This window comes from Molothrus ater, chromosome 18 (genome assembly GCF_012460135.2).
Source record: "Molothrus ater isolate BHLD 08-10-18 breed brown headed cowbird chromosome 18, BPBGC_Mater_1.1, whole genome shotgun sequence".
Lineage (NCBI taxonomy): Eukaryota > Metazoa > Chordata > Aves > Passeriformes > Icteridae > Molothrus > Molothrus ater.
The window spans coordinates 6,113,750-6,136,326 of NC_050495.2; positions in this window are offsets into that span (position 1 = coordinate 6,113,750).

Below are 22,577 nucleotides of genomic sequence, written 5' to 3' on the forward strand. Positions count from 1 at the left end.
ACAGCCCAAAACTGCTTCAGTACTGTTTGCAAAATTGAACAGTTACTCACTGAAATCCTTCATTTCTCACACCCACCCTTGCATTTAGAATCATCTCTCTGTGAAACAGCTAGAAAACATTCCTGAGTAAAGAAGCTGGCTTTCCTCCCCTGGTCTGACAAAATGTGAAATAGGAAATCAGAGCACAGTGACAGCAGAGCCTTAGCTCGGGCTTCATTTAGGCCTTTGAGAGGTTTCCTCCCTCACCAACCTGCAGGGACAGTAATGTCTCTACAGGTGTACAAGAAGTGCTACTGACATCCCATCACACTCCTGCTGCACACTGAGTATATCACAGAATGTGGAGCTGTGCAATAATTCCTTTCTTTTCCCCTCAATATTACAATGAGGGATTATGCAGCTGCTCAAGAAAGCTGAAAAGTAACCTACAGTTGGATCAATGGAGATTCAGACTCAGACCATGTGTTTCCTGAGAAAAATCTGTGTTCCTTCCTCAGAGCAGCTCCCCAGAGCTGGAGCAGGAGCAAGCACTGCATGTGAACATTTGGGTGCGGATTTGTGCTGTGCTCAGAGGGGACAGCCAGACAGCTCAGCTGGACAAACCCCCAGCTCAGCTCAGCTGCCACTGGGAAGTCTCACAGGTGGTTATAAATCAAAGTTATGAATTGATAGCAAAGTGCTCCTGAGGACAGGAAGAGTTTGGAGTTCAGAGTGTGCAGGGTCGCTGCTCCGCGGGGCTCTCGCGCCAAAACCGCGCGCAAGCCCAAGGGGCTCTCTGGGAAGCACCTGGGTTTGTCTGAGCTTCTGTCCCCAAACAAGCATCTGAAGCTTCAGCTGGAAGAGGAAACGACACTGTGTACATATTAAAACAGCTACAATGGAGGAGGAAATTGCCTTTCATTAATTTTCCATAAGTAGATTACACCAAGCAGAGTGTAAACAGTCCCACGGGCACCAATTACCAGGCTTATTCTATAACTGAATTGTCCTAAACAAGCACCATTTTAATTTGAATATCAAATACTTTACACAGCAGGAAAGAGAAGGAATAAACCAACCTAACAATGCATTTGTTATGGATTTCCACAAAATTGCTGTGGAAACCTCTGTGTCCCCAGTGGATTGTGCGCGGTCTCTTCCCACATGCTCATGCTGCACATCTCCCTCCATCACAGGAGAGGCAGCATGGGCACATGCCAGCCATTGTGCCACTAACAAAATGGCCTCAGAATCTAAGGAGAGGCCAAATAATGAAAGTAAACCAACCAAACAAAAATACCACAACAAAGTCCCCCCTACATTTAATTAGATTTTGCATGATTCCCTTGTTTTTCTTTTTTTCTCCTTTTAAGAGACTAACTTAGAGGTATTTGCTGCTTCTAAAGGTCTTAATGAAATCAGCCTTCAGGCACAATTTTTCTCTAATAAACTGGAATGAATAAATACCTCATATGTCCAGGAATGAGTGAAGCCAGTGGCATTAAAGAAACAGAACCCAGCATTATCCAGGTCAGTTCTCCAACATAAAAGCAGCAGCACACATTCCCATGAAGATCTGGAAAATCCTTCTCATTTCCTAAACTCTAGCTTGCTTGTGAACTATGAACATTGGCAACATCAGCAAAAGGCCAAAGATTCAATAGATGAAATTAGAAATGAGGAAATAGAATTTTCTACTCTATCCAAAGGAAGGCAGGGAACTTCAGAGGACTCTGCACATCTCTCAATTCCGGTGAAACACAATTTTTTGTCTTCATATTTGTATATAGTGCAATTGTGGCTATTTCAGACCAGCCCTTGTGAGTCTTATTCTCACTCAAACACATTAAAGCCCTGTAATTTCTGTTTGTGGAACTGAGAATGTGCAACCAGTTTGGGCTGGAGAAAGGGTCTAAGAGAGGGCTGGGTTACCCCAGTTTAAAAAGCAGGAACCAAGGCATGCATTACTAGTTTAACCAATAAAGCTGAGGCACAAAGCCTGAAGAACATCTGCTTAAACCACAGGGCTCTGAGCTCTTCATCTTCTCTCTCAGAACATTCACCCTCCAGAAACAGTAACAACTCTGGAAAAAGCATCAGGAAGTCTGCCTCCTGATCTGAATCTGCAACACACCCTCTGCCATGGCAGAGCTGCAAGGTGCTGTTCAGAGCCTTTACTGGTACAAGTTCAGCAATCCAGCCACAGCACACTTGACACTGCAGTGTGTTCCAGCAGACCATGCTGTAAATTGAAAGCCAAGTGTTCTCTGTACAGTTCTTGAAGAAATAATTTAGTTCCTAGGTGAGGGCAATGTTGTTAAATGTATTTCAAGCTCTGAATACTAAACAGTCCTTTTTTTTCCTGCTGTATATTTTGGGTTTGTTTTATATCACATAGATGAATGGGCAGGGAAGAGCAGCCTTCTGGAAACCAGGCTTGGTCTTTGCCCAAAACCCATTTTTCATTTTCATGTAACAACAGCAAGAACTGCATGTCCTTCACTTGTACTTACACCACTGAAAGAAAGGCCCTGAAGAGAAATGTGGAGAGAAATTTTTACATGTAAAACAGAAGTTGTGAAGTTTTCTCTTCTCCAGTTTCATTAAACAGAAGAAAACACAGCAATCATTTAGACTGAATCTAAATCCTGTTTTATAACCAGTGTCCAAAAAGGCCAATCCACAGCATCTCTCCATTAATGTCTACATATATCAAGGCAGGATTGAGCCACTACATCAACAAGACCCTGCAGGAAAGAGTTTGCTCTCTGCTCAATCTGTCTGGCTGCTCCTACAGCAGCAGAATTTGAGCCCCTTTCCCCCCACAGTGGCAGAGTAGAGGTGATCAGCCAGGGGGCTTTGTGCCCAGACATGGAGTGCTCAGGAATCCTGTCCCCATCAGTGCCAGCCTGTCCCCTCCTGGGCCAGCCCATGTCCCGCTGAAGCTCCTTGGATCCCCACGAGGGGCTTCAGCCAGCCCTGCCTGGCCATGGCCCACAGGCATGGACAATGCTGTGGAACACTTCTGGAATTGGCATTTAATTTTTGCCACAGTTTATTAGGCTGATACATCATTCACAGAAGAAGTGAAGAGTGCAAATACCACTGCACCAGCCATTTCCAGACTTTGCCACCACTGAGGAAGCAGGAAGGGCAGGCCTAGCATAAAATGTTCAGTCTTTCCTATGGCTGCCAGGATCTCAGGCACCTCTCTTGCTCAACGTGGGAAATGAATTTGTAGAGAATTTTTAAAGTTTGACAGAAAATTCACATAATATGCATGTATGTAAACTTTGACATAAGAAATGGTTACTTAGAAATGTTATAGAATAAGATCTGCTGAACATAGCATAAGAGCTACTGCCTTAGAAATGCCACGGGATAGGACAGACACTGTTGAGAGAGAAATAGAACTAGAAACAAGTTTCAAAGGATGGCTTTGCAAATAAGACTAGATACTTTGGAGAAATAGAACTATGAAAGATTCATTGTAGCAGGACCCACAAGAGGCAATTTTAGATGATTGGTTTTAAGGTATTTACAGCATGATGTGGCTAAAGCTGATAGGTCAAGAAACACTTGTATTGTAATTAGGAGATAAGTAGCTTCTGATTGTAATAGCATGAATTATAACACCTGTATTGTTTCACCCTTCTTATGAGACTGAAAATGGAATAAAAGTTTTTAAAAAACACCTCTCAGTTACCCCATCTCTAAATCAGAAAAGAGCATAATCCAACAGCTCATTACATATATTTATTGTCATTTATCCCATGTTCCTGTATTCTGCTTGCTTCCTGGATCTGACAGGGGCACATACTTCTCTTTCAGCCCCATCCATTATTACCAATCCAATGGAAAAATCATTCCAGGTCCCTGCTCCAGCACAGATTTCCATGTGACCTTGACCAGGTCATTGCATCCCAGTTGTTCACCCAGGGTCTTGCTTCAATAGATCACCGAAAATATAAACCACAATTTCCTGGAACAGATAAGTTACCAAACACAGGGATAAGGATTAAGGGTGGTTAATGGGCTGTGCATGCTAAACTTTACTACAGAGGTCACTGGGTTCTGTCCCCCACCATAGCCACTGTGTCCCAGTGTCACACAATGTCATGTTAGCAATCCAAACCACATCCAAAGTCTCCAGTTCAGCCTGTGAGATGAGATCTGTTGGATGAAAAATAGCAGCAACGAATTTCAGGCTCAGCAGAGAAGGTGCCTGTATATTTATGAGCCTAAGCCCAACCTTTAAAAACTCTCTTTTCTCCAGTGCAGCTTTCTTCAACAGGAAGTCATGGATAAAACAAAAAGAAGGTGCTAATGATAGAATAGTCAGGCAGAAATAATAGATTCTTACTTTTTTCACATCCCTAGAAGCACAACAATTTATTTACTGGTCTTCAGTACCACATCCTGCTGTTTTTCTACCCCCAAACAAGACCCTGTGGGTTTAATTAAGTTTTCAGAGGAGGCTTGGGAGACATGATTTCAGTCAGTCGATGTCATTTCTTCCACGTTTTCTACGGATGCACAGAGAAAAAAAAACCTACACAGCAAAATAAATCAAACATGTTCCTGGTGAGCAATACACCAGACAGACATGGCAACCCTCTCTTGTCCTCATGTTCTCACGCTGCAAGAACACAGTGGAGGGAAGGCCAGAAAACCTCTGCCTGTGCAGGACAAGGAAGCTCTCAAAACTTAGCTCCTCATGGACACCATTCTTCACCAAGAAATTGGAATGAGATGTACCTGAGTCCCCTGATGCACCTTTCCTCCCTCCCTTGCCACATCCACCTGCCACTGCCTTATCCCTCAGTGTCTCTAATGAGGTTGGCATCTCCAGTCTCATGTTTGAGTCCCCTACAGGCCATGAACCAATGCTGAGGTCTGGAGGGATCCCCCAGGAGCAGATCCAAAGCAGTTTTGAGACCTCTGAAGATGCAGAAGGGCACCTGCAGCTGGGAGTGCAGCACTTCCAAAATCCAGCAGCAATCGGACGCGGATCTCGGGACGAGTTAAGGAGTTTATATATTTGGCCCTGTAGTTCTGCCTCAGTACATCACCTGCACTGCAGGAAAACAGGAATATCTGACCTCCTGGGAGGGTAAGGAAACACCCAGGTGCAATAGGGAGCTGTGCTTGTGCAGCAGGATTTGCAGCACGAAGATCCAAGTGGGCCCTCATGGCAGACCCTGTCGTACAGCACGTTCAGACTCACAGAAATGATGCTACAAAAAGTATCAGGATTTCTTTTTACACCTTCCTGATGAAAGCCTAGACTTGTTAACAACCCTCTTTCAAGTCAAGCAGCCAGCCAGTGCTCCTGTTTCATAAAATACTGTGTTCATGTTGAACACAACATACTCTGCAGAAAGAATAAACCATTTTTTAAGGTTGTTTCTAGCAGAACTGGTGTCAACAATCTAAACCTTTTGCCTCCACTTTTTTTTCTGACACAGTGAATGTGTTCTGCACCCACAGCAAGCATGCTAAAATATGTCCTTTGCCCCAGCATTTTGAGGTAATCTCCCACCTGAATCATCTCTGTCCTGAATCCCTGCTTCATTTTTGGGAGGCTCCAGGTCAGTATCAAGAGTCTCTTGACTGTGGTCACTTGTGGGCACATTGACTCTGTCTTTCCAGAGGGAAATCCTCTGCCCTGACTCATAATTACCAGCAAACCATTTGAATTTCAAGGCAATTTTGCTTTGGAATTTTAAATGACCAAAAAAAATTTCCTATAAAAAACGGGAGTTCCTGCAAAAACAAAGGAGTTTAGCACACCTATCCAAAACCTTAGCTGAACACTACAAGCAGTAAGAGGTTCAGGAATTGTGCTTTTAGAGATATTAAGGTCAATCCATATTTGAGGAACATGACTAGAACCCCAGAACAATAACTGGAAATAATTCCCAGGCCTGAGCCTTCTGTCTGCCTCTGCAGGCAACTCCCCCCGCCCTTAAACTGCTTAATCTCACAGGCTCCTGTCAGTGTCTTTTTCATTATTTTAAAAAATGACTGAGTTTATTTTCTCTCTTTGTTGTTTTTAAGCCAATGTCTTAGAAGCCTGAAAGTGAAATATATTTCTTTATCAATTCCTTGTTTTTCTCCTCCTCTGCCACCCATGCACAGTGGTTTGCTTGCTGAGGCTCATTCATGTGTAGGAGCTGCTGGCATTGATGTATTTTCTTAACAGGGTGGAGGGTTTTGTTTTTTATATTTTTAGAGCTGGCTGGCACATTGATTTAGGCTGGCAGAAAGAGCAGATGAAGATGATGTTAAGTTTACAAGCAGAAATAGGCAGGGAGAGGATGCTGGGCTCCTCTACCAGAGACATCTCAGTTGGCTACCACACAGACAAGCTCAGGACTTCCAGACTGTAATTCCCTGCCAGTTTTACTGTGACTGATGACCCACAGGTAAAGGAATTCACTTCCTTTTGAAGGAATATTTTGTGGAGATTTTGTAATTGTTTCTACTCAGACTCATGGAACACTGCTGGTCACTTGTAGGTAAAACCTGGATGTGCACAGTGGTAGTGGGAGCTCTCTGTTACTCCAGGAAGATGGATGTACACCAGTTTATCCCTTCCAACCATTTATCAGTTCATTAGCACCACTCAAAATTCTTTTTGTGGATGTAACACACAGAAACCCAAACGCAAACAAACAAAAGCAGTGATTTGTTTACAAGTGCTCTTTTCACAGGAACACCAGCCTGGGAGTGAACACTGCCGTCCTCCACTACCTTCCTGCCTTCCTTCAGCACTCCAAACACTGTCTACAAGCTCCTGTACCAGATTATCTCTTGCATAGAGATAATCTCATAAATTAACTCTTGCATGGAACCAGCTCTGGAGCCCCTTAGCAGGTAGCAGCACATTCCAAGGCCTTGTGGCAAAGATGACTCAAGGCTGATAAGGAATGCATCATCTCCCATCAGGTCACACAACCTGCTCTCTACAGAAAAGAAATGTAAAGAGCCACTGGTCCTCTTCCATCCCCAGCATCATTGAGCAGCATCTGAATAACTCAGAGAAAAGTTAATTGTGGCCAGGATGAATCTGATTACCTTAATTAGATGCAAGCTCTCTGGAGGGAGGAGGGAGGCTTTGTCTTCTCTTTTAGAAAGAGCAGCAGTATTTATCTGGGGGAACCAAGACATGCCAGGGATCCTGCAGAGAGGCTCATGGTGCTCCACTGTGAGACAGAGTCACAGGGAAAACACAAGAAAACAGATCCAGAGCTGATCTTGGCCACTCCAGGTCCTGACTGAGCACCTGCTTGAATTTCACAGAGGGGTATTTCCCCTTGCAAACACCTCAATGCACTGCAGAAAAAAAAAAGGACTCCCTCTTCTTTCACTCTGCTTCACCCATCTCCAGCTATGGGAAATCCATGCAATATCAGTAACTTTGAGTTAAAATCCATCTTTTAGCTCCAGAAACTCTCATGGCTGCTCATTCAGATCTTTGCAAGGGCTTTGGTTGGTGCATGAAGCCATTTTGCAGCAGTGCTTTGCACACAAATACGAGGCAAACATTTCAGATCTGCCCTGAAAACATGCTCATGCTCCATGTGGACACATTTGTGTGTGTCAAATTTGTCATCTGCCTGGGAAAGGGTGAGTGTGTGAGATCCTGCACCCCAGTAGAGGCTGCCATGAACAAGAGCAGGCTCAGACTTACACCAGTATTTCCACTTCTCCAACAATAAGGACAACTCAGAAGCAATCTGAGAACACAGAATTTCATGCATTGCTTAGGGTCTCTTGTAATATCACAGATTATTATCCCTCCATATTTGTCAGAGGAGTTTGGAAGAAAGAAGGAGGATTGCTGGAAATTGGCTTTTAAATCTGGCTTCCCCTGAGAAAGATGGTCATGCTCTGAGGTTTGTGGTATTACTTGATAAGCAGTGATTAAAACAGTAATCCCGAATTGTAATCAAAAAGCAGTCAAGGCTCTGAAATTACTTTTTACTAAGCTTTTTTCCCCTTTCAAAGACAGCTCTGTATGGCAAAAGATAATAAAACACCACAGACGCTGTTCCAATTTCATTTAGAAATATTTGAGCCATTAATTTATAGTTTGGAAAGGTTTTTCCTCTTGTCTTTAAATCCACCTCAAAAATAGGTCTATAGTCCAGGAGAAAGGAGGAAAAACTCTTTCCTGTGGCTATATTGCTCTTGAATACCTGATATATTTACATGTCATCACAGTATGAAGCAGAGGAAAGGTTTCCCCATACCCAGTGAAATACTCAAGTCAGCCTTCCCCAAACTTTCCCAGGCAACAAAATATCCATGTGTGATTGTCAGCAAGAGCCCCTCCTACTTTATATGGCTTTGAGATTTCTGACATGGAAAGCTCCTGCTGGCTTGGTTTCACAAGGAGAATTCAGTGCTCTGACTTCAGGGCTGATGTCTGCAGGTTCACTGGAGGAGGAGACCCAGAGTGGTTGTGCTCAATAATTCTCCTCCAGCCCACTCAGCCAGAGCTGCATGTTCACCTTTCCCTCATCAGATCAAAAGCACCAGCAACAGCTCATGACAGTTTGATTTTCCACTCAGCAAATGGCCAAACTATCAACCAGTTTGTTTGAAAACAATGATGTTGCCAGAGGAAAGAACCAGTAGCACATGTGCTTTTTAAAATTTCAGACGTAAGTACAAAGCTTTCATTAAGCTGGAAAATTTTCCATAGTTATGGGCAATGATTTGTGATTTTTCCCCTTTGTGCTGATTTTGCAAGAGAACAGAAATAAAATTCATCAGGCTGTAAAAATCAATAGTGATGCTTTGTCCTGTGTAATAGAAAAACTGCAGAAGTTTATCAAGCTGAATAGCAAAATTCACAAAGGAGTGCAGGTCACATCTGAGGGAGGAACTCAGCCTGCTGCCTGTGTGTCCCAGCCTAACCCCACACTCCAGCCTCAGTCTTTATTAGGGACAAAATAAAGACACTACAAGGTATTGCCTTTTGCCAAACATGCCCTTATAGCTCTGCCACCACACTTATTTATTTTAGAAACAACTTAGAGATTCCTGCTCTGTAAATGCCACTCATGGACTACCCTGAAACACAACTCACACCATTCCAGGTCTCACATTTCCCCCAAAGGTCAGTCAAGTGTTTTTTAAACCATATCTCTCCACAACAGAGTTTTCAGCCTGACATTTCCCCACTGCACATTTCCCAAAGCCCACTGAGGAATCCTGAGGAAACAGGATCAGCTGCTGCAGCTGCTGGGTGGACACAGAGCAGCCTGAGGATGAAGTGGGAAACCTCCCCCAGGCACCTCCCCATCCTGAGTGCCTTTGGAAAAATGTGGAAAGAAAAGCAGTAAACTTGTGTGTGTGTTGATTATCCAGCCACACTCCTGACACTAATGAATGCCCTTGTTTTACAGGACTTGACGGAAGCAAAGCTATAACACAAACTTCTAAAAAACAATTTTTCTCAGGGATAAATGCTCCCCTTCTGTTCCATTTAACAGCTGGATAGTGAAGATGAAGACAAAGCACACGTTTTATCTGTGGATTAAATTAAACCCTGGATTACAAATTGTAATTGAACATAATTATTTCAATAGTAGAAAAATTTAAGGTTGTCCTCATGAGGCAGAATTTGCCCCACAGAGCAGCATTAACATGATCAAAATGGTTATTTTCTACTAACACACATTCTGGTATTCCATTTTCGAGCAGCTAGCAAAACATCCTCCATTTCTTGTGGAGGAACAAAAAATCCCAAGATACCTTTATGTTTTATGCTACTCTCTAAAACCAGCAAAGTGTAAACTCCATAAAATGGCTTTTAATCTAGCACAAGTTTACGTTATACCGTGTGATACAATCATCTAAAATAAATGTTGTGGGTTAAAATTGGAAAACAGAAGATGAAACCTAAAAAACCTCTCCCTTTTAATGCCTGAAGAACAAACCCCAGCTGCCTTTCAGAAGCAGAGAACTTCAAACCAACAGAATATTCTATCAGCAGTGCTGCTAAGGTTTGCTTTCTCCCCATAGAAGGAAAATTCCTACTCTTCCTTGGCTGCAAGAGTTCTACTGCTCATGTCAGCAGGGCAAGCAAGATCTGACTGACAGAAAAATAGTTCTGTGCAGGATACAGAATCTGTGATAAATGCAAATGTCCTTTTATTACTTTATCATTCAATCTCATGATCTTACACTGGTGAAATTGAAATAAACATAATGTAAAAATTAAATTTAAAATATATGAGTAGGACTCTGCTAGAAATCATAAAATAAGGGCTGCATCAATGAGGAGATTTATTTTTGAGCACTGGGTTCATGTCCTTTAGAGACAAAAATAGGTACTCTGGACAAGAGACAGAAGTTGCTAAGCAGGCATCAGGTTTGCTGTAAGGACAGGCAACTCCCTGAACATGTCTAAAGTCATCAGCTCCCAGAATATGGAAAATCACTAGTATCCTTAGAAACCCTAAAAACCCACATAAAATCACTGGGTTGTTTTTTGATTTTTTTTTTCTTTAAGTATGGCATGGGTCAAAATGTCGGCATATTACGTGGTATGTCATAAAAGTGAAAGTACTCAAAGGCAAAATTGACTCAGTTACATTTGTATTACAAACAGCAAGAAGCATCTGACTCATCAGAAGATGATTTCATCCAGCCTTTTCAGAAGGATAGGCACGAATGCATCCAGTATCCCTCAGGATGTTGTGGGATGCTGTGGGAACACTCAGAGCCCCAAAGATCAAGAGGAGCCCGTTTTTCTGGGCAGCAAGGGACACCAGAGCTCCTTTGGAGGCAGGTGAGTGGTTACAGACACAGGGGAGAGGGGGAAGCTGCTTCAGCATGAAGAGAAATGCAGCACTTTTAGCAGCAGTGGTTGCAGTGCATCCTGCTGAAGTGGAAGGGAGCAGTGATTTGGGAATAGGAGAGGGATGGCAGCAGGAGAAAATCTGATTGGCACAGTGGAGGGGCCTGGTTTGATGGGCTGCAGGAGAGGAAGTTCTCCCTCAGGTGTGAAGGAGGAAAAATAACAAAAGAAGGAGATAACTCCATTCCAGACATCAACAGGAGTAAGACTGCCTCTAGGACAAAAACAGGATCACAAAAGGCAAAATGAAACCTGAGAATAGGGAATGCCTAGAAGGGAATCTCTCAGTTTTGCAGAGAATGAAACTAAACCTGAGACACACTGGATAAGAAGAAAACCAACAGGGGGACTGAAAAACACAGCAAGGAAAGCTGTGAAACCTTCAGCTCTCTTGACCCACAAGGCACAGATAGAAAAATCTTGGGTTAACATTTTTATTTCTGGGATTTTTTGGGTTATTGCTTATATAACTTTGTTTCCATTGCAATAAATATAGCAATATATTAATAATTACAATGCAGGATGAGCACTCCTGCCCTGATATTTGTAAGGGAATAGAAACTGTAATGTACCCACACACCATCCAGAGCCATACACACAGCATCCATAAACCTGGATAAAGGTCAGGTTGTGTCATTAATCTGCTTTTAGGATCCTTCACAACACATCAGGATCTTACTGCAATGAAGACTTACAGACCAAAGCAAGAGCTCCAACCACATTATCAGACTAAAAAGTGGTGGATCACAAGGAGGAAAGCAAGGTGTTACTGCTGACATAAAAGTAAGCAAAAGTGAACTCTGGCAGTCGTCATTCAGAGGAAGACAGTTTGAAGATTTGAAAGAAATGAACAGTAAAGCTCTATGGACTTTTAACAGAAAGCTTTTCTAATTCATCTCAGAAATCCCAGGTTCTCCTTCCCTCCCCCCCATCTCCCTCAGAGCTGCTGTAAGTGCAGCTCTAAAAATACACAGATCTATGCAGAACACAGGTGTGTGTCCCACTTCTGCCTCTCCCTGTACACAAGTGAATTGGGATCATGATTTGCAAAAAGAGGAAATTCTCACTCTATATTCAAAAGGTAAATAATGACTCTGACCTACTGTTCTGACCCAAGACAGTGCAGGCTGTCCTTTATCCATCACTTACTCTCACAGCATACAGAGCAGTACAACCCAGGGAGTAAATTAATCATTTTCTCTTTCTGCAGTGTACAGGATATGGACTGCTCTACTGAGTGACTACTTCTTTATAAGATAAGGTTAATCAATAAAGATAATTAGACACTTCTGGTTAATACATCCACGTCACTGAAAAAAACTCACATTATGTCCTGCCGTTCCCTGCTGAAATAAAAAACACTGGAACAAATCCAACTGGTATAAAAATGACCTAACTGTATGGCATTGAAAAACTCAGATTAAAAACACTGTGTGGTTCACTCCAACCTGAACATGCCTGAATCTCAGAGGAAATCACATCCTGCCTTATCTACCACAGTCTGAGCCACGAGGTTAAACCTCTGTGTTCAGCCAAAGCCTCCCTGATTTTAATGGATCTTTGAGCAATTTGTAGCAAGTGTCAATTTGTCAAACCCCCAGATTTGAGCTGGTATTTGGCATCTGGGCAAAACCAGCTGAGAGAAAACCCAGCTCTGTTTTGGGGCACAGGGGATCAGCCACAAAAAAAAATTAATGCCACAAAAAAAATTAACCCTTTTAAGACTGACCCTTTTTCATTGTTCTGTGGCATCTCTGCACAGCAATTATAAAACCAAAGTCTGATTAACCTCACTCTAAGCCCATAACCTCTGCCTGCTCAGGCTTCTTTGGATGCAAAGGGAGACTGAAGGATGGGCAGTTTGAGGTTCTGAGGTGCCCACACTGCTCCTTGGAGAAGTCCTTCTTTGCCATTGCACCTGTGGCACCTACAGCTTTTATTTGTAATTCCTGTGACCTGTCCCAGATCACTGCTCAGCTCTGAACAGGAGGGCAAGATAAACCTCTCCAGCTTCCAAGGAGAAATCTATAGCCATGGACAAGCAGCAGCTCATCGGGCTAATCTCCTCTTGTCCCACTTTAACTGAAGCTTTTAGCAAACAAATATTGATCCATTGTTCCACAGCCACAAATCCTCAAGTAATTCTCACTGAAAAGCAGTGCTTCTTTTTGTCAGGGAAGCTTTCTTTTAACCAAAAGAGAGAGGGGAAAAAAAAATCAAATAAAACATTTTTTAAGATTTTGTAAGACCAGCAGTCACAGATATTTTGCTCCTGCCCACAGATCAAGAACTCTCACTAAGTCACACAATCCTGTTTTGCTTCCACTTCCCTTGGTTAACATTTCATCCCCAAGTAGGATTTGGGCATAATTTTACTTTTTTATAGCTGTGCTATTGAGTGTCCTCTGCTTTTCTTGCTCACATTTCACCTTTTCACTGGCACTGCACTAGAAGCCTTCCCTGCTTTACTTTCCTGTCTGTAGAGTTTTCCCTTTCTCAACTTCAGAATGAAGGCTCCATCTAAGAGATGTCACCTTCTTATTTTTGTAGGCCCCAATACCCAGCCACATGCAGCAGTGGCTGCTCAGAGTTCCAGGGATGCTTTGCCATTGCCTAATCTAAAATATCCAAGTTTATGTCTTTCAGAAGTAAGAGATGGCAGCAGCTTTAATGAAAGTGGAGAAGAAACAACAACAAAAACAACATAAACCCAGCAGGAGCCCTGGCTGAGAAAGCTGTTGCAGAGAATGAGTATTTTGCTTTTCCTCTTTAGGAATGATAATAGTTTCTTTTCTACCAGCACATCTCAGCATGTCCACACTGGTGTTATTTTCACCTAGGTGGTTGGAATTAAAAAACCAAAGAAACAAACACAAACAAAACCACAAACAAACAAAAAACAAACCAACCAAACAAAAACCAAAACAAAACTCAATCAGCTAAAAAAAAATAACAAGTGTTATGCTGAGGTGGAATTACAGAACATTGTGAGATGATGACCACAACCCAGAGGAAACATTCACAGAACTGGGTGTCCCAGAAGTCTGAAATGATGGGGAGGAATCAAGCTCAAGTGGGCCAATGGAGAGGGGCTGAAGAAGCACAGACAGGACAGTGCCTAGAATTTATCATTCTAAAAGCAGCACAAACAGGAGGCAAGGGAGGTGGGAAATGAGCCCAACGCCTCTATTTTATGAAACAGAATAAAATTTTGGCTAACAAAAAGAAATTTCAATGTTCTTATAGCTCCAAAGATCTCTGTTGCCTTTTGAAATTTGCCTTGTGTTAGGTAGCAGGTGGATCTCTCATGAAAAATTCCAGCTCTTCAAACTGGGGCTGTAGGTGACACTACTGCCTGCATTACACAAAGCTAAAGCAGATGATCACCGCTGATCCTGAAGAAAATTAATTTTTTTTCAGATAAACAGATTTTACAATCCAGAAGAATAAGAAGGGAAATGCTCAGCTCTGCCATTTTTACTTTTAAATGCTTTTTTGCTCTTCAACTCTGAGGTCAGAGACAACTTTACTATAATCAAAATCCCAGATCTACTGAAGATTATTCCGAATCCTTATATCACCCAGTTTAATTGTTTTCATTATCTTTGGAGTTTTATTATTCTAATTATCTGTGTGCTTTTATTATCCTAAATATTGATCTTTCCTTCTAATTAAGCCTATAGTTAAGATAGGAATATATTGAATTAATTTCAACAAATAAAGCAAACCTTTATCCCCTTGGTGCCATGATGGGAGATGGAATCCAACATCTGGAGAACTCCTAAACAGCTGAATTTTGTTTACAGGATGTGAGAATCTGAATTTTAAACCAGTTTCTACCCAGAACTGAGGAGCAGAGCATTGCCAGCTCCCTGGCACAGCTGAGCTGCACTGGGGAGCTCTGAAGGGAAGAAAATCCTGATCCCACACCTGAGCTGAGCTTGGCACAGCTCCTCTCTCCTGGGCTACACTGGGTGTCACTGCAATGCCAAGGTTTGGCAAGCAAATCCTGCTTTTCTGGGCCTCGCTGCAGCCTTTTGCTCCAGTGCTTAGGAAGTTATCACGGCGTGTCATATTTCATTTGGAAAAAATCTATTTTGCATGGTTCCTTCTGCAATTTGCATGTGCTTTGCTTGCTCCTCACAGCACTTCATGTGTGACAGGCACTTGTAGTAAAGGAGGAATATACAGATATGGTTTTCTGTTCAAATTTGGTTTTGTTCCTGCTGAGCCAAGACTTTGATGCTAGACAGAAGTGGGAGGAATGCCTGAACTCACAGCATTTTAATTTTTTTTTTGAAAGATTTACAAAATGCATTAAAGTGGTGTATAAACACAGAGTATTAACAATTCTGTGGCAAATAAATTATTAGCTCTTTATGTTGTATGATAATATTTTTCTCTTGCATTTTCTTCTCAAAGGGACCCCTGTTAAATATTTATGCAATAAAAGATAAAGATGGTGATGCTACAGAGCAAACAATTAGGCTTTCCTAACAAATTCCTACAGTAAATTAAACAACATGTTCCTGAATTTTAAAATCCTTCTCCACTAATTATTTCAAGCTGTATTCCAGGATTTATTATACTATTTTGCATGGAATTATGTAGGCAAAAATAAAAACAAAACGCAGGATAATGATCCTTAGTCTAGAGTAGGTATAGGAATACTGAAAAGAGTCCAAATAAGCATACAGGCTCCTGTGTCTCACCTTCTAATGCACAGATGGATTTGGGATAAAGCCATGTAGGCCTTTAGCAGAAATAAAAAGTCCTGATCAAGTATTTTCCATCCCAGGGCAAGGGGAACAAAAGATGGATCTTGTGCAACTGCCTGAGCCAGCAATGATAGTGTGAGACATTGCACCAAATGAAGCAAATCCATCCTTACAGACAGCAGGAACTGGTGATGATTTTTACGCTCCTCAGGTTTTCTGGTTAGCAAGGAGCAGCCCTGGCCCAGCTGTGCAGCAGGACAGCCTTTGCTGGGTATATAGGGCACAGGGAACTGCAGAGCTGCATTCTTGTTCCTAAAGTAGGACACACTACAAAGTCTTATTAATAACACAGTCCATAAAACTGTGACAGTCCCAATGACTTGATTTGTAAGGAATGCAGAAATCCTTTAGTCAGAGGTGGACAAGGATCCAGCATCAAGCTGAGTTCTGCAGACAAAACATTATCATTGTGCCTGGAGAAGTAAAAATGGCCGTTGAGTTCCAGAGGAGGCCCATTCCAAGTCCTCCTGCAAGAGCTAGACAAATTTCTGACTTTAATTCCAGGGCACGTCTCAGACAATGGCCTGGCCAGACACCACCACCCTGCAATTCCTGCTCACATTCAGATTTCATCTGAGTGCACCCAAACTCCAGACTGGGAAATTCAGAGCAGCCTTCTGCCTTGTGGCAGCTTTATCACCTGCTGGAGCAGCTCAGTGCTGCCCATCTGACAGCAGTGTCAATTCAGTTGAAACTTGATTCTTAAAAGCAGATGCACAGCTTCAAAACCTCCTGGTCTGTCACATATGGAGATGCCATCTGCTTTGTTACTGCCTCAGTGTGACCCAGTCACTCAGCTCTTCCCTTCAAGATCTACTGAATGCCAAGACAAAGTGAAGTTGGTGATGGGGGGGGAGGAAATTCAGATTTACTTTTCATTCTGCCTTGACTAAGGGGATGAATAAACAATAGAGGTTTATTCTTAAGTACCACATAAAATTAAGAAGTGCATATGAAGAACAAGTGTAGCTGGACAGATAAATCACACAGTGACGAGCATGTTCCTTTATTTTTCAATTTTAATTTTCAATTTTAATTTTCAATTTTTCAAGAAGCCTGAAGTGCCTATTCTCTCCTGAGGCCAGCTGTGCACAGCTGATGGCTCTCCAGGAACAAGAAAAGCATATTTACTTGCCACCCTGGTTTCTTCAGTTTTGTTCTGCATCACAATGGTACAGGTAAATGAAAATAACCTGCTGAAACATTCTGACCATTCAGATAAATAAAGCATTCAAGCTTTAGATTGACCTTGAAATGCACAGCCAGAACCTGGACATTTAAAAGTTCAGGCACAAGGAACAGGTTTTTCTTGAACAGTGAATTGGAGAAACACAATTGAGAGGTGAAGCCACTGTTAAAACTGATAGAGAAAAATCCTGTCAATCAGGATCCTAAGGAAAAAAACCAGTCCTATGGGGTGCTTGAAAACTTGATGCTTAGCTACCCATTAGATTAGGAAGGATGGTAGAATCATTTCCATGGCTCACACTATTTATAGACTGTGCCTATCATCCCTAAAATGCCAGCAAAAAAAAAACTCAGAAGAGCCTTCTCACAGCAAAGAGGAGAAGATCTAATTCAAAATCCTGGATATCACCAGCCAATTAGCAGCTTCAGCACAGATGTGAGCTATCCTTCTCCCTGCTCCACATCTTGTCAATCATGCCTAGGTAATGCTCACTTCATCCTTAGTTTATTTTTTCAGCTTTTCAGGACAGTGGCCATGGTAATAAATGACCCTGTTGCTCCCATAATACAAATGGAAGTCAGCACTTGCTACTGCTCATGGAACAAGAGGAAATAGAAAATGGTTGTGAGGGGACATCAGGCAAAAGAACACTATTCAGACATTGTAAGGCCATCTTTAAGGCAAATCTTTACTCTGGATAAAGATAGAGAGTTTGGAATAATATATTTAGACCCCTCTATACCTGGTTATGGTCCAGGCCTAGTTCCACATCTTTGACAGAGCCTCTGAAAATAATCCAGTCCAGATGCAGCATTTTGAGTCATTGATATGAGCAAATAGTCATAACCTGTCAGGGCTTCCCAGATAGTGAAATGAAATATTAATAACAAACCTAAGATATAATTCCTCTGATAAACCAAAGGATAGCACAAAAGCCACACTGCTGCTGTCAAAAGAGCTTTGCTTTGAGAAACCTCTGGAGCTAAAACATGAGTCACATTGGCTTCCCACTTGCAGAAGCATCCTGGGTGATTCAGCATCTGCTAAGATGTCACATCACCCTTCAGACATGTCACTGCTGGTGCTTCAGGAAGGTATCAGAGCCAACTCTTGTCTACAGACCTGGAAGGCATTTTCTCTCTTTTGCTGTGACTAACACTGAGAGTTTAGACCAGATTAAAAGAGCTGCTCCACATAGGCAAAGATCTTCTGTTTTACTGAACTGCTCCCAGTCTGTAGCCTCAGCCAGGTTACATCCTGAAACAGAAATTTTGGACAAATACAAGTTCTGAGGGCAGCATTGGAATAGTTCAGTAAAACAGAAGATCTTTGCCTATGTGGAGCAGCTCTTTTAATCTGGTCTAAACTCTCAGTGTTAGTCACAGCAAAAGAGAAGAAAATGCCTTCCAGGTCTGTAGACAAGAGTTGGCTCTGAATACCTTTCCTGAAGCACCAGCAGTGACATGTCTGAAGGGTGATGTGACATCTTAGCAGATGCTGGAAATGGGGAAGGCACCACTTCCTGTTGGACCTTTTTGAACCCTGGGCCTTTTCTCTGTGCACTCAGGCTCAGCAGCAATAGTGCTTCTGGCTCTGCTGTGGAATCAGTCAGGTGAACCTCCTCCAACACCTGGGGCCCTTTGCCATGCTCCCAGATGTGTGCCAGATGTGAACATCACGCCAGGGGGCTGCACTGCCCTCCCAGAACTGCTCCAGTCCCACTGTATTTGTACTAAAGGTGCCACGATATCAGAGCTAAGCCCACAAAGGTGAGATCCTCCCCACATGCAGCACACCAATTTGTATCCTTGCCCCCTGATTACTCCTCTAATTGCTAAAAGGGAACTCCTATTGAGAAGAGTGGACACAAACCAGCACAGAGTTTAGTGATGAGAACCACTGGGCAGTCTGTTAGCTTGGTCACCCAAAGACTTATCAAAAACTCAACAAGGAAACCTGATTGCAGCATGATTAATGCCAGTCATTCACCATTCCTCCCCCCCATGCTGCCAAGGATGATGTTTTCCACCCTGGCACCTATAATACAGTTAATGCTGTGTGGCTAAAGGCAGAAGCAGGAGTGCACAGAGCCAGATGGGAGCAGAGGAATGCAGGGTGGAAGTTGTCTATGAAATGGAGATGATTATGGGCAGTGCAATTAGCAATCTGTCTATCTGCCTGCCTATGACTCCCCAGGTCAGAACACACTCATATTGTTTCAGTGCTCAGGAACATTTACATGCTATTGCAAGAGGATATGGAGCAAAACCCTCCAAATATTCCTACCCTGAAAACATTTATCAATTAGTGGCAGGCAGGAGAGAACCCCACCACATGGTGATGTCACTACGGTGAAGGCTACAGCAAGAAACTGCCCACCTACATTCTAGTGAATATTTTTCCTCTCAGAGTTGAGGGTGCACAACATCACAGTCACCTGCAGTGAAAAGATTCCTTTAATTCAAGCCCAAGTCAGGGAGTTGCAACACTGCACAATTTCCCCCATCTTGTCTCAATCAGGTCCATTTCCATCATTTCATTGTGCCCAAGAGCTGCTTTCTCTGCAAACAGGCAGAATTCTCACCTTCACTGAGCACAAATCCCTGACAATACCCAAATCAAAGAGGCTACACAAGGGAAGAGGGGAGGATTTGGTTCTTCAGGGCTGATGCTCCAAATTGATTTCAATTTCAGAGAGAATTAGTTTGGGTCTGGCTTTTCAAAAAGGCTTGGCCCTGCAAGTTCATGGCAAGATCTGAAGTGATGATGGGATTGTTGACACCTCTGGAGGTACTTTTCAGATGCACAAAAATTCACAACAAACCCCCCAAAAAAACCCAAATATAAAAACAAGCAAAAAAAAAAAAAAAAAAAAAAATCCAGCAGAGCTAAGGCAGGAAATGTGATAAAATCCTCCATATTGCCTTCATCACTTAATTTTTCAGTGTTCAGCTTTTCAGTGCACAAAAATCTCAGAGGAATGCTACTCCTTTTCTGTATCTCTTCTGAATGTGGCTTTTTTTTTTCTTATGGAATTTAATATATTCCTAACATGAAACATTTAATGCCTGTTGCACAAATGTCTAATAAAATTCAGCCCCATGGCTCTTTTACTGTCAAGCTAAATAGGATCCATTTGAAACAAACGTGCAGCTTTAAAATTTCCTCATCTGAATGCTCCTGCCTTTGAAGGGAGCAATTCTCTTCTCCCATCCCCTACAGATCAACAGGGATTTAGAGGAGCAGTAGGTGGGAATCTTTCAGCTTTGGTTTTGTTTTGCCAACCCAGGGTTTTAGATGGCAGAGCTGTGCCCTGCTGCACTGAGGAGAATGAAACCTTCCTTAGAGACACTGATTTTTGGAGGTATTAAAAGTGTACACAAACACAAGAAGAAAAGCACCCCAGACATTTTCAAATGAAGGAAAAAAGGGGCTGGATATGATAGAAAGGACAACTACTGCAAAGAAAAGTCTTTAACTTAGCCTCACATCACTCAGGGCAAATCACTCTTTCCCTAACACTGAGGAAAGCTCCAATTTTACAGCCAGCTTTAGTCTGAAGTTTAGTTCAGCAGTCAGCCCTGGAGGAAATCGGTGCTGGTTAGTAGGGCTGGCTTTCCTGGGACTTTTTGTTGCCCTTTAAATCTGTAAGGCTAGAGAAGACTCCCAGGAAGGAGTCATTAGCTTTCAGGATGGCATTTCTGGAAGGCAGAATTGTCAGAGTACTTGCTCTGTGGTGGCCTCTGCTCCAGCACTCACTGAGGTATGTAAATAAAGAGCTGCATTTAATACTCTGATTCTCTGCTGGCTCCTCCACAGGGAAGCTGATCTGCACAGCTCATGTTTCTTTAACATGCAGCAGCATGTCCTCTTCTACACAATATCCAGAAGAGACACCTCCACTTTCTGAATAATGAAGCATCTTTTTATTTTGAAAGAGGAAAAAAAACCACCTGATTATAAAAGCCCCTGCTGCAGGTAATAATGGGTTTAAGAGATTTTGTGATTAAGCATGTAAATGCAGTTTTACAGGTGGAAAATAGACTGCTATGACTTAACCGGTACATTTAGAGAGAGAAAGGGAAGTTATTAAACCTTCATTTTGTTAAATGTGTTGGTAAGGAGTTTTAAACACAAAGAGGGAGAGAGAAGGATATTGTTCATGCAAGAACTTCAGGCTCAGTCTTACTACACTGAGCATGCAAACAAAGCTTATATCTAACTAAACATTTCTTTTAAATGAATCATGATATAAAAGCATTAATTCAGGGTTCTAATTAATTTTCCAGAAGAAATTATAATTATATTTCTAACAATTAGCATTTCTGGCTCGCAAACACGTTTTAGCCACTTCATTCTTATGCAGCACAAGAACAAGAGCTGAGAGCAGGAAATAAGTCAATAAACCACAAACTCCTCAACATTGCAAAGTACAGGATGAAAAGGACAATGGTAACTTCCAGTGGCATGCAGAGCCCTGTGGGGCTCATGGGCTTTCATTGGGTAGCAAAGATTTCTGCACCACCAGCTATCAATTACATGATGCCTCACATCCTCCTTTTGCCAGTGGCCATTTCTGTGGAACTCCTGCCAGCTGAGGCCACCCTGAGCTCTCAGCACGAGGTTTGTGTTCCATCTCCCCCTGTGAGCACACAATGGGAACCCCCTGATGTTTCTGGAGCCCTGATGCACAGACCGCTGTGCCAACAATCATTGCTCAGATCAGAAATAAAGAGCTAAATCATAAATACATCTCTGGGCACAGCTTAGGCATCACTGCACAGGAACTCCTGCATTTTAAAACCCCTCACTTTTTGCAGCCAGCAGGTTGTGCAGGGAATCTTTGGCAGAGCTCAGCTGTCACCAGTTCAGAAATACAAACCCAGCTCTTTGCCAGAAGTCCACAGTGTTGCCTTTGCACCCACAGCAGTCATGTTCATGAGAGGTGGTGGGATCTGACAGAGGCAGCACCCACAGCTCTTCCACAGACCTCATCCCACCCCTTTCTGCCCTTTTTTCCAGCACAGAGGAGTCTTGAGCAAGACATTTTGCATCTGAGCATTTGATGGCCAGCACAGAGCACATCCACAGAGTTTCCTTTGCCTTTTATGACAGGGACGTGCTTTCTGTGCTCACCTGCTCAGCAAAACGTGATCCCTTTACACTGAGGTGTTTTAAAAACTGCCCAAGCTCCAAAGCTGTCAGATGTCTCTATGCAACCACAACTCTGCAGTCACCATGCCCTGGCAATTTAGGGTGGAGTGGTACCATTGCATAATCCTTCCTGCTTAGTGATTTATAAAGTCCTGATGCAAAATAGCATCAAACTTCAATGCCTGTCCCTAAAATTCTCTCATTTATTCTGCTGTTTTGTCTACCTGCACTTTTTTTTCTCCTTTTTAATAGGAAAGTGTTTAAACAGCTCTTTCAAGTATTGATTAGGCTGATACTCAAAGAAGAAGGGAAGTGATTGATGAATATACCTGTTCATTTAAAGCAGGTCTGAGGCAGCAGTGAAATTAGTTGCTGACTTAAGTAATTTGGTCACAAAATTATGCTCATGTAAGTAGCAAATAGAGTATTTCTGCTGTGCAGTCAGAAAGTCAACTTTGGATGCTCCCAACAAACAAGAACTGTGTGTGACTTCTTTACAGCCCCTTAGATCAGTGTCAGACTGCTGGATTTATGCAGGAAACACACAGTTAAGGGTTGAAAGCTCCCTGCTTCTTTAGCCAGTGATAAATCATCCCAGGTG